The 12,161-nt window shown below is 47.9% G+C and overlaps 1 protein-coding gene across 4 annotated transcripts in view; it reads left to right on the top strand.

Annotated features, from left to right (window-relative positions):
* Positions 1 to 12,161, top strand: part of TSHZ1 (teashirt zinc finger homeobox 1) — a 79,868-nt gene that overhangs the window by 28,062 nt on the left and 39,645 nt on the right. Inside the window, exon 2 of one of the 4 annotated variants that reach the window (XM_077974779.1) lies at positions 6,408 to 6,580. The exons of the other annotated variants lie outside the window; for them this stretch is intronic. The gene's annotated coding sequence lies outside the window, so the exon portion shown is untranslated. The remainder of the gene's footprint in view (positions 1 to 6,407; positions 6,581 to 12,161) is intronic. 4 annotated transcript variants of the gene reach the window in all.

Here is a 12,161-nt window from a genome sequence, read left to right as displayed (position 1 = left end):
AGCCTGGGTCATGGAAAGTGGTTGTTTATTCCTGATGGCTGGGTCCACAAAATACCTGGCCTCACGCACTATCCAGCTTCCCCTCTGCAGTCTGCACAAGGCTGCAGGCCCACGACGCTGCCCGGGCAAAGAAGCTTGGGGGCTGGGATGTGGCCACCCGAGATGGGAGGGGCAGTGGCAGCATCTTCCCCTGCCCAGGAAGAGCAAAAGCACCATAGTTCTGCACATTCTGGAAGCCCACATGGACACAGGGTCCCCAGGGCTCTGGAAGGGCCAGCGCAGGCCAGGGACCCTGAGGCCTCACCTGCGTCAAGCAAATCCACCTCTGTTTAGGACCCTGTCTGCTACGATAATTGTCTTTGTTGTGTGAGTAGTTGATACTTCTCTGTTAACGTTTTTATTTTATTTTATTTTGATTAAAATCTCAGGGGAGCCTCAAATGCATTTCTTAAGAAATTATATAATGATTTCATTGTGGAAGAATACGGACACCTTGACCATGTGCTTGGTTTAATTTGCAAAATTAAATTTTTGTTTTAAACTCTTGGTTATGAAAACATCCTTACCCTCTTGAACATATCTCCTTGAGTGAGATTAAAGTCCCAGTCCTTTGTTTTTTTAAGAGACTGGATCTGGCTCTGTTGTCCAGGCTGGAATGCAGTGGCGTAATCATGGCTCACTGCAGCCTTGAACTCCTGTGCTCAAGGAATCCTCCCACATCGGCCTCACATGTAGCTGGGACTACAGATGTGTCCTACCACACTCAGCTAATTTTTAAATTTTGTTTTGTAGAGGCGGAGTCTTGCTCTATTGCCCAGGTTGGTTTCAAACTCCTGACCTCAAGCCATTCTCCTTTCTCGGCCTCCCAAAGTGTTGGGATTATAGACATGAGCCACCATGCCTGGTCCCCTTTTTTTCTAAAGGATTTTAGGTTTCTTCTCCTCTAATAGGGCATGTACATTTATTTTGGAAGCAGTGAACTCAAAGCGTTGAATACGAGGAGGCACCTGATGGGTGCTGGGGGCAGCCCAGCATGCTTCCACCATTTCGGGAAAACTCTATTTCTTGATGTTTTTAACATGTGTGGCAGGGTTGTGGTCATTTGTTTCCCTGCTTTTGTTGAATGTGATGAATATGGTAAAAATAGGATTAAAGTGTTTGATGTCCCCTCCTTAAGCCCAGTGATAGAATTTATCCTTCAAAGATAAATTATGACCTTTTAACCTTAGGGAATATAACTATCCTTGAAAAGTTTAACGTCTTAAAAAGTCAATTGTAGTTTTAACAAGCAAAGCTAAAATTTGCTTACCGTTGACTAAGTACGGATTTAGTTTTAAAGGCTGCCCTCTCTCTCTCTTACACATGGTTTAGGATGTCAATTTCTCCCTGAAAGTGATGTTTCTTAGAAATTTTAAGGATAGTAAATCTTACAAATTTTAAGGATAGTGAATCAGCTTTTAAAGAAAAAGGGCATTGCTCTTTTTTTTTCCTTTGGCCAAGCTTGACATTTTTGTGAGTTATACAGATAACGTGAAGTGTAGAATTTCTGGCTAGGGTCCTGTGAGTATCCAAAGGGTTGGGTTGCTTGTGTGCTGTGTCCTGCAGTGGGTCCTGCCCCCAGGTGCTCCACGAGCCTTTCCTTGCTGTGAACAGTTGAGATTTTATTATCTCAGTCCATGGGTTTCTCTCACCTGGAGCACACTCTTTCTCTCCACTTAACAGCAGTACAGGTTCCTGTTTCAACATTGTCTCAGCTGGTCCTCCTCCCCAATGGGGGCGCCCATGAGCACCTTTGATGCTTCTGGTTGGTCCCCCTCTTAGTTCTGTGCCTGTGACTGCGTGGACACTCCCTGCGCGAGGGTTTCCTCTTCTCCTGTACCATAAGGTACTTCAACAAAAGGATCCCATTGCACAATGTTGCAACCATTACAAAACACAAACCTACTCAATTTTGATCTTGAGAATCACTCAATAATTTTTAACAGCCAGTCAAACCTGCTATTTAGTTAAATGCATTCAGAACCGTGGCTCATTTGGGAGTGTTTGTCATTTGTAAGTGTGTGGTTTGGTGTAGGAAGATGAATTCACCTGCTGGGCTCTGGGGGCACCTGCTGGGGTACCTGTACCCCTGGCAGAGCCCTCATGACATCTTCTGGCCATCAGACAGTCATTTGCCTGTTGGCTGCTCCATGACAATTTTGTTTTCCATCATCAATCAACAGGTATTTATTGAGCACGTGCTGTTTTGGATGCTGGGAGCACAGTTTCAAACCAAACATGTTCCCATGGAAGTGGGTCGTCTCTCTAGTATGCACCCGAGTGCTCTGCAGCTTGTGGGGTCCAGAGTCCGGAGTGGGCAGGGGGTCTGCTCCTGCAGTCCTGGCATGTTTCTGGGAGTAGAGGAGCTGTGCTATCTCTCCCCTGTGAAAGCGGTTGGTAGCCTTGTTGTGAGCTTGCAATTCAGATGGCACCATAGGACTGGCTGGCTGGGGCCTGGCTGTCCTGTGCCATCTGGGTGGCCACTTGTTGCATTGCTGATGGGGGCGGGTAAGTCTCCCCTTCCACATATGGAGTCACGGGCCCGGGGTTGGCGGGGTGTGTGTCTGTGCCTGCAGGTGGGCAAGGAAGCCTGGGGAGAGAGTAGCTGTCTGTGGATGGGGAGGGCCATGCTGGCCATTTCATTCTGTAACTGGGCTACTAATGTTTATTCCATTTTGTTTATGGTTCTTTTAGCCAACTTCTTCCTTATTTAGTGAAATTCATAACAAATAAGTACAAATTAAAACCATAAACAAACCAGTAGTTAAAACAACAGACATTTATTCTCTCCCAGTGCTGAAGGCCAGAAGCCTGAGATCAAGGTGTTGGCAAGGCCAGCCTCCCTCTGAAGCCTCCAGAGGAGAATCCTTCCTCCCGTCTTCCAGCTCCTGGTAGCTCCCGGCAGTCCTGGGTGTCCTTGGCTTGTGGCGCATCACTCCAGTCCCTGCCTCGGTCTTCATGTGTCTGCCTTCTTGTCCGTGTGTCCTCTTCTCTGTCATAAGGTCACGAGTCCTTGGACTTAGGACCCATCCTGATCTAGTATGACCTCACCCCAGCTTAACTAATTATATCTGCAAAGACCCTATTTCCAAAAAAAGTCACATTGTGAGGTTCTGGGAGGCTATGAATTTTAGAGGATACTATTCAACCCATGACAGATACCAAAGGAGAAAATTATGTTATGTCCTGTCATTTGGGCAACAGCCTTTACTGAGGATGAGGTAGAGAAGTAACCCACTCTGAATCACAGATGTGCTCAGGAAACTTTGTCAACAAAACAGCCATTAATTTGGTTTGATAACCAATAGTTGTTGATAACCCAAGTTATCATTGATGATAATAAGCAACTAACAGAGTATCCTCTTGACCATGTGGTGTTTAGACTTTGGCCGTTGCTGGCCCCACGGTGACACAGGAAGGAACTGGCTGGTCCCAGTAGGGAGTTATCACACCTATAGGCGCTTACTCAGCAGCTGCAAGGAACCTATCACTTTACTAGGTGGGGAGGGAGGCACAGAAGAAAGGTCCCCAATTGCTTATCCTCAAGAAACTTGCACTATTGTGATTCCTTGGTACATGTGAAGCAAACAGAGGTCAGTAAATAGGTGGACCATTTGTCATTCTGAATACATTTCCATGAAATTTGGAAGCTCATTAGCAAAATATGTCTTTTGTTTGATTTGGGCATATTGATTTGGATATCATCTTCAAACAAAATGGTAGCTGATGTCTGCTACATTCATTGTAGACATCATATAGCTGAGAAGTTTTTCTGCATAGGGTCCAGTGTTTGTAGAGTAAATATCATTAGAGCTGTCGTTACTAGATTTGGTGATGACAGAGATGTGGGCAGTTCAGCAGTGAGCAGTGGTGACTTAAAGTGGGAGAGGATTGGGTGAAGGGTACTAGCTGATTGTTGCTTGGATTTTATGGCCTTAATGCATGGCATTTCCATAGCGTATACTTATTAGTTTGAAGCAGATCTGTTCCTAATATCCTTGGGTCCTGAGTCTTGAAATTCTTTGCTTTCCAGTTCTGTCTTCCTCCACCCCAAGAGGGGCCTCCTAGTGAGCGTGTGTTGCTCTATCCTGCGTGTTGCTCTGCTGTCCCTGAGGTGCACACACTGCGGGTACCGTGGTCCTGCAGGAGAACAGGTCCAGGGGATGGGGCTTGTGAGGTCTGGAGGTAGATCAGAGAGGTCCTGGGTGCAGATACCTAGAGCGCAGCCTGGGATGCAGCTGGGGCATGGCTGGCACCTTTCTGTGGGGTTCTGAGGCCAGTCGGGGACAAGAGGGGTACTGCAGGCTTACCTGGGCTGGCCCATTTTAACTCTTCCTGGACTTTTGTATCACCCCTGGGTAGGGTTGTTACTCACACCATAAAGTGGTGTAGCTCCCATGGTTTCCAGTTCATTCTTCCAACAGCCATTGTTGAGTGTCTGTCATATCCGAGGCATTCTCCTGGACATTTTGAGAAATGCAGTGATGAGCAGGATGGATCTTGCCCTCAGTGAGCTTGCAAGTCTTGCTGGGGAGAAAGACGCGTGTGTATACCTCTCTTAATGAAGTGGAAAGTGATAGTTGTTACGGGAACATTCCAGTTAACTTGTTATGGGGAGTCAAAACCCAGAAAGATGCTACTTGTCTGGGTGGGCTGTGGGATGGGGAAGATGAGGAGATCAGGGGCTTTGTGGAGCAGCGGCTTGTGTGTGGTTTGAAGGATGAATCAATGTGGATTTGTCATTGTAAGCAGCAGTTGGAAAAGGGTCCCCTCCTTGTGGCATTTGTTAGTGGATTCAGTAGGACTAGCTGAGTAATGTTAAGATTTGGGAGAATGACAGGCACCATGTATTTTCACCTGTAACATCAATCTTTTGACTTAGCAACCCTAAATTAGCCTGAGAGTCCAACATTTTTTTATGTACTATGTGTGTATAGTCCTCTTTTGAGTTTAACTTGGATAGCTTTGCCTTTCTTCAACATTATTAATAGGGTCTTGGTACAGACTTTTTAGTTATAACACAACATGTATGTCCTGAAGGAACAGGGCTTATGGAAAAAATAGAGCCGGGGCCGGGCTGCTCAAACTCCATGTAGCTTGGAAATAGTATAAAAAATCATAAAAAATACATGATACATTTCTAATACATAAAACAGTATTATGGTAAGTATGGGGCTTTATATTAGGAAAAAGATTGTTGGAAGGGGATGAGGTTGCTGGACTAGCTAGATCGGAGCAGGAAGGAGCAAGTGGAAAGCAGGTCGAAGATAGCATGGTGGAACTGCACTGTCAGGGGAACAGGCATTGTGCTCGGAGCTCTGGGTTCCCCTGCACCCCCAAAAATTCCAAGGCTGGTGACCTTTGCCGTCGGTGGCCCTTCCATGGTTGTGCCCCTTTTAACTCTTGCTGGACTTTTATATCACCCCTGGGTAAGGCTGTTATTCACACCATAAAGTGGTGTAGCTGCAATGGATTCTGGTTCCAACAGCGATTTTTGAGTGTCTGTCCTCTCCAAGACATTCTACTGGACATTTTGAGAAATGCAATAATTTCTTAAATGCAATGATTTCTCCGTGATGTGGCGCATTCCTATGCTGGAAAAACCATGTTTGAACCCATGGTCTGTCACCTAGACTGATATGACAGTGGCCCTCTGTTGGCCAGTGGAGGAGGCGTTGGCCTGGTTACAGAGCCCGCCTTCTGGCAGGTAGACCAGGTCCGCCTTCTCCAGTGTGGTTGGGCCAGAACCCCAGGATGGTGAGCCTTTCTTTGTGGTTGTTGCTCTGCCAGTCTTGAGTCAGTCCTTGCTTTTTCCTGGCAGAAAGTGTTTTGGGTATTCTGTGCTCTGAAGGCTCAGTGCAGCGTTGAGCTTCAGTTCCTCGTGTTTCCTGGGGGATGAGGTTCCCTGTGAGTCTCCTTGTTATGACTTGAGACAGTGGATAATAGTTACAAAAGCAGGTCTTGGTTTAGTGAGAGCTGGTTCAGGTGGCTGAAAAACACGACTGTTTGACCGACTTCCTTTCAAAGATTTATAATCCAGCCCTAAATATGTGAATGTTTCTCTCTTCGCTCTCTCCTCTCTTTCTTTCCACCTTCCCCCATCTCTCTCCCTTGTATGTCTCTGTCTCTCCCTCCCTCTTTCTGCCCACATGTCCCATCTTTCTCTGTGAACACTGAAGGAGAGAACTCTTTTAAAAGTTAATGAACGAGTTGCAGTGGAACCCTACTAGATTTTCCTTCCATTAAATGCCTGCTACAGACTTTTAATGGATGTTTTAACTAGGCATTGTTATCAAAAGGACTGTTGCACAAATTAAAACCAGGCCCACAATCTGTGAAGAGAAACCGGATTTACTTTTTGCCTTCAGGTAAAAAAGAAAAATGCATGGAGGAGGTGAACTCCACATTGATATTTTTAGAAGTTGGATGTGAGAAGTAGCCAGTGCCACCTGAAGCTATGGAAACAAACAGGAGCTTGGACTCTGCAGGCATACCTCTTTTTAAAGTGAAGACATTTACAGGAAGCCCTGGATTTTTAAGGGTATGTCAGTGTTAATTTTTAACTATTTAATTGGTATTTAAATTATCTTCTTAGTTTGTACGATGCTGCTGTGCGCGTCCCATTTTTAAACCTATGAAGCTCTCTTAAAAGGAGAAGGTCAGGCTTTCCAGGTGCCCGCTGCCCCAGACGTGGGCTGTCTCCGTGCAATCACTGCAAGCATGCAGAATTTTTATAACTGCCAGATTTTTGGTTTCTCGTTTTGTTCTGATTGATTTTATTTTAGCACATGTACCCCTTTGTCCCTATAAAATTTGCTTAGTCAAATGACAGATTTTGTGTTTCACATCCGGGAAGTCGTTGTCTTATCCCGGCAGGTCCTGGAGTCTTCTATTTCTCCAGCCACAGTTTTACGATAAAGTCACTGTCAGTTTCTATCGTAAATTATTCGTAATCATGGTGCTTAACAAAGTTGCCAAGTTCTCAGTGGATGCCCACTGTGTGTACCGTAACAGAAAAAAAGTTGTGTTTTCTTGCATTAAGTGTCATTCTGATTAGTCTTAGTGTTAAATCTTGGTTAGCACTTGGCTCTGACTTCTACAAATACAATGCTCTGAATCAAATAAGTGCCAGGGGAGCGGGCTTCCCCTCTTCCCCAACAATCACGACCTCACCGCCCTTCCAGGCACGTCACCAGCACCGAAGTGCCTTTACCTTAGCAGCGTGCATTCAGCCAAGACCTGCGCTTCACGTTTTGCTTCTCGAAAGCCGACATTTTGAAAAGAAAGTCAAACACAGAGCATTTGTTAGTTGGGCAGTTCCTACGAAAGACCAGCTCCCGTTCTTTGGAAGGAAATTGGCCAGATGCATGCACTGTTCAGGGCTTGTCTTAGTGCTAAAATGTAGCTAACGTGTATGGCAAAGGTGAGGAAGTGCTGTGAGCTTCATGGTGGAGAGCGTCCCTTCTCATCTCAGGGCAGTGGGGGTGACGATGGGGGCCCTGGCTCTCTGTTTAACCCCTGTTGGGGTGTTTTTGGTTTCTGGTTTGTGTGTGTGTGTGTGTGTGTGTGTGAGAGAGAGAGAGAGAGAGAGAGGGGAGAGAAGCCATATCCCTATATCAGGTCCATCAAAAACGCACCCCAATGCAGAACTCTTGATCCGTTGATTGCCTGCAAGCTCAGAGCACACAGTGATAACTGAAATCTCTGAGAGTAGATTTAATTTTATGAGCTGCATTATCCAAGAATACTAAGCCGTGGAGATCATGCTCAAGTCATGGGGTTTAAAGGGGTGATGGCTTCAGTTCTCTGTGTGGGGGAAGAAAGCCTGTGGCCTTTTTTTCTTTTTAGGCACAAAGCTAGTTTAATTGAAAGAATAATTTGATTTGCTGCTGCTACAGCAGAAGAGCTTGAGATGTGGCAAATTTTCTCTCCTTTCACCCAAACTCAAGAATTTAATGCTAGCAGGTGAACTTCTGAAGGCTGCTATCAAGTATACAGAGACAATAACTGTCTTAAAAGCAGAATTTTGTCAATATTTTTTGCTGTGGGCCAAAGAACATTCACAATAATGGAGTACTAAAGCCCTGCTTGAAAATGTTGTAGAGGGAGCGGGAGTGGAGGATTTATTCCAAGTTTGAGCCTGCAGTGTTTTGGTGGTATATATGATTTCTGAATAATCTTTTTGCTCTAGCAAATGGAGGCACCCAGATATAATTTGCTGTTCAGGAAGAGCATTTGGTAGACATTGCTACCCAGGGCCACTGAACTGGAGGTGCCGTAGCCTATAGTTTCTTTTCAGTCGCCGCATCAACCCACCATCGACTGTACACCTTCACTAAATGCCAGTGTTTTCTGACAGATGAAATGGGAGGTGGAATGGCCAGGAGCGGGCCGTGGGGTCAGGGCTGAGGCGGTGGGCCTGCTGCTGGGGGAGGTACTCCATAGGGCCACTGCTCCTGGCAGGGGGTGCTGTGCCTCTTCCCACAGTGAGTGGAGTCCCTTTGCCCTTGGTTTTAAACATGCCATTTCACCATGCTTTTGTAGAAAGTTGGTTAAACAGCAAATTGCACAACCCACAAAATGTAATGGCCTTTATGACTTAAAACAGATGCTAGATTCAGTTGCGTGAATTGCCTTGCCCCTTAAGTTATCTTACTTTGAAAAGAATGATTCCCTGAAATTTCATTTTGGAAAACGTTGTTTCCCTCATTCTGCTTATGAGAACTGGTGCCTACATTTTTAATGCTGTTTCAGTAAAGTGATTTTCTGATATAGACAGAGGTGAAGCCATTTTTGTAATTTTTCCAGTGTTCTCCGTATTTGGTAGAATTAGAAGGGAGAGACGGAGGAGCAGTCACACACACATATGTGAGCGCACACACACCTACAGCAGAGAAGCACAGCTTTGTCCTTCTTTTGAAGTGTGAAAAATATCAGTGACCTTATCATTAAATGTACTTGTTGCTGTATTTATTTGAAATGTTCAGACTTTTTTTTTTTTCTTCCTGTTCATTTTAGTGGAAAAGGATGATAGCAAAAGATTTTATTTATTCAGAACCACAGTGCAGGCAAAGTGAAAGTAAATCCTAGGCTTCCGGTGCATTCAGAAACCACAGTAAGAAAGCACTGTTTTCTCAAATATAAAGATGAGCGCACTAGCCAAATAATTTTTTGAGGAGTTTTGGAACAATAGAAGCCATCTAGAACTATTATTTGAGGCTATGTATGAAAAATATATGTGAGCTTACAAAAATGTTTCTCATACTGGAAACTATGTATCCATCAGACAGACAAGACTTTCCTCATGTTTGTGGACGGTGATAGCAGTGTAGCTCTGTGATAATATCAGTGGCCTCAATAATTGTATTCTACTTCAAGTGTAAGGCTCTTATTTTGGTGCGACTTAATAATTTTGTTCTTACTGAAGACTTTTTCCCTTCAGAAATACCATGTGATGAAGTTGCCTGTAGAAGGTGATAGAATTGTATTCACCCTCAGGTTCGTCTGGAAAGTCAGATTGTGGCCCACGTGTTTTCTTCACGCTCACCTTTGTGTGTATTTCAGGCATTACCTTGTGATTGTTTAGATACTCTTTTATCATTATACATAATCCAAGGGTTATTTATCATAAAATAGATTGAGTAATGCTGAACTCACAAATATGGGGCTGAAAATGTAAACACATTTTTGTAAATCCAGTTGACAGTTAATTAGCCAACATTAATGGAGGGTTGAAGTGAAAGAAAATAGAAAACCACAAATTTCTAAAAGAAATTTTTTCCCTCATTTGGAATCCATTTTATACGTTTATTGGAAGCTAACGTTTCAGTTAACTATGACATATAGATATACGTTTACTTGCCTAATTATACTTACTGTTAACAATACATCATGTGTTTGCCTATGCGTCCAGCTTTGCCAGTGTGATGGTTTAATTACCCTCTGTGGTGTCTGCACGCTCTGCTAAGTCTTGTGTGGAGGAACGGTTAGAAATAGCCGCAGAGGCAAGGATTCAGAAGCCGGTGTGCTGTGAAGTCATAGGGTCACCCACCAGCAGCAGTGCCAGGCAAGCCCCCTCCACGTGGGAGGAGGCCCAGGTGCCTGCTTCCTAACGTGGGTCCCAAGCCGGGCACTCTGGAGTGGAGAGGCCTGGATGGGAGCCCCAGATCCGGGCCACCATGGTCCCTGGGCTCCTGGGGGGAAAGCTGGGTCCTGCACCGCCCTCCTGCCCACCTGGGGCTCCGAGCTCCAGGCCCTGGCTGCTCTCTGTCCCTTGCTCCTGCGGCCACCCAGGTCCCACCTGCTAGCCGGGCAGGCTGCTCAGACACGCATCCTTCCCAGTGGTCTCCCTGCAACTCCTCCCGCGGAGACCCTGGAGCCACACGGGTTGAGAGCCCTGGGCGCCTTGCCAGCCCCCGCGGGGTCCCGGGGAGAGGGTCATGCCCTGTGGCTCCGCATCGCTCTCACCCCTGTGGCAGGTGGGGGCAGCTGGCCTTCTCCCTGCCTCACCCCTGCAGTAGGTGGTGCCGCGTGCAGGGGGTGGGTGGGTGGGGGAACAGGTGACTTCCTCCTCCTCTAACTCCTGCAGTGGATGGGGGTGGAGTGGGGGGAAGGGTAGGTTACTTCCTTCTCATCTCACCCCTGAAGTAGGTAGGGCCGGGTGACTTCCTCACCATCTCACCCTTGTAGTAGGTGGGGGATGCATGACCTCCTCCCTACCTCACTCCTGCAGTAGCTAGGGGTGGGGGGATGACTTCCTCCTCCCTACCTCACTCCTGCAGTAGCTAGGGGTGGGGGGATGACTTCCTCCTCCTCACCTCATCCCTGCAGTAGGTGGGGTTATGACTTCCTCCTCCTCACCTCACCCCTACAGTAGGTGGAGGGATGACTTCTTCCTCTTTGCCTCACTCCTGCAGTTGGTGGGAGGTGCATGACCTCCCCATCTCACCCCTGCAGTAGGTGGGGGGATGACTTCCTCCTCCTCACCTCACCCCTGTAGTAGGTGGGGGGATGACTTCCTCCTCCTCACCTCACCCCTGCAGTAGGTGGGGTTATGACTTCCTCCTCCTCACCTCACCCCTGCAGTAGGTGGGGGGATGACTTCCTCCTCCTCACCTCACCCCTGTAGTAGGTGGGGGGTGACTTCCTCCTCCTTGCCTCACTCCTGCAGTTGGTGGGGGGTGCATGACCTCCCCATCTCACCCTGCAGTAGGTGGGAGGGTTGACTTCCTCCTCCTTGCCTCACCCCTCCAGTTGGTGGGGGGCGCATGACTTTCTGCCTCACTCCTGCAGTAGGTGGGGGGAAGGTGACTTCCTCCTTCTCGCCTCACCCCTGCAGTTGTTGGGGGACACATGACCTCTCCTGTGTAACCCCTGAAGTAGGTGGGGGGCACATGACTTCCGCCTCCCTATCTCACCCCTCCAGTAGGTGGGGGGGTGACCTCCCCGTCTCACCCCTGCTGTAGGTGAGAGGGGTGACCTGGCTGGCCCTGCCAGGCTGTTCCCTGTCCCCAGCCGCAAGGGTGCTCTCCCAGCCTCCATGCCCACACCCTCGCCCCACTTGCCCAGCCCCTGCAGGAGCTTCTCCCCGCAGTCTCCAGTGTTTTCTAGAAGCCTTGGCTCCCCGTGTGGGGTCTCCCTTCTGTCCAGCTCTGTACCTCGCAGGCGGCCTGTCCTCCCTGCAGTGAGGGGCCGGGGTGGGTGCAAGCCCTTCTGCCCTCCCGCGTGGGCGCAGACTGGGCAGCGCGGGCCGGCCCTGGGTCCAGGGAGCCTGGAGCATGCTGGGCCAGCCAGGTGGTGCAGGGTCGGCTCAGCCAGTGCCCAAGGCAGCACCTGCATGAGGTCCCTGCTTCCTGGAAACCGGGAAGGGCCTTGGCCCTGGGGAAGGCAGGGCTGAGTGCATCTCCCCTCAGAGAGCGTGAGGTACTAGGAAAGCTCGCGGGCCGGGCCCGTACCTCCCAGATGGGTCTGGGATGAAGGCCACAGGTCACCCAGAGCGGGACTGGGTCAACAGTGGCTTGGCGTCCTGGCACAGATGAGCGTCCAGGATGGATTCCTTCAGTGCCTGTGAGAAGGCGGAGGCCTGGCCACAGTTCTGCAGCCGACAAAGGGTGGTCTGAGGA

Source organism: Macaca mulatta, chromosome 18 (genome assembly GCF_049350105.2).
Source record: "Macaca mulatta isolate MMU2019108-1 chromosome 18, T2T-MMU8v2.0, whole genome shotgun sequence".
Taxonomy (NCBI): Eukaryota; Metazoa; Chordata; class Mammalia; order Primates; family Cercopithecidae; genus Macaca; species Macaca mulatta.
The sequence above is the reverse complement of the archived record's forward strand: the minus strand, read 5'-3'. Positions and strand labels throughout refer to the sequence as shown.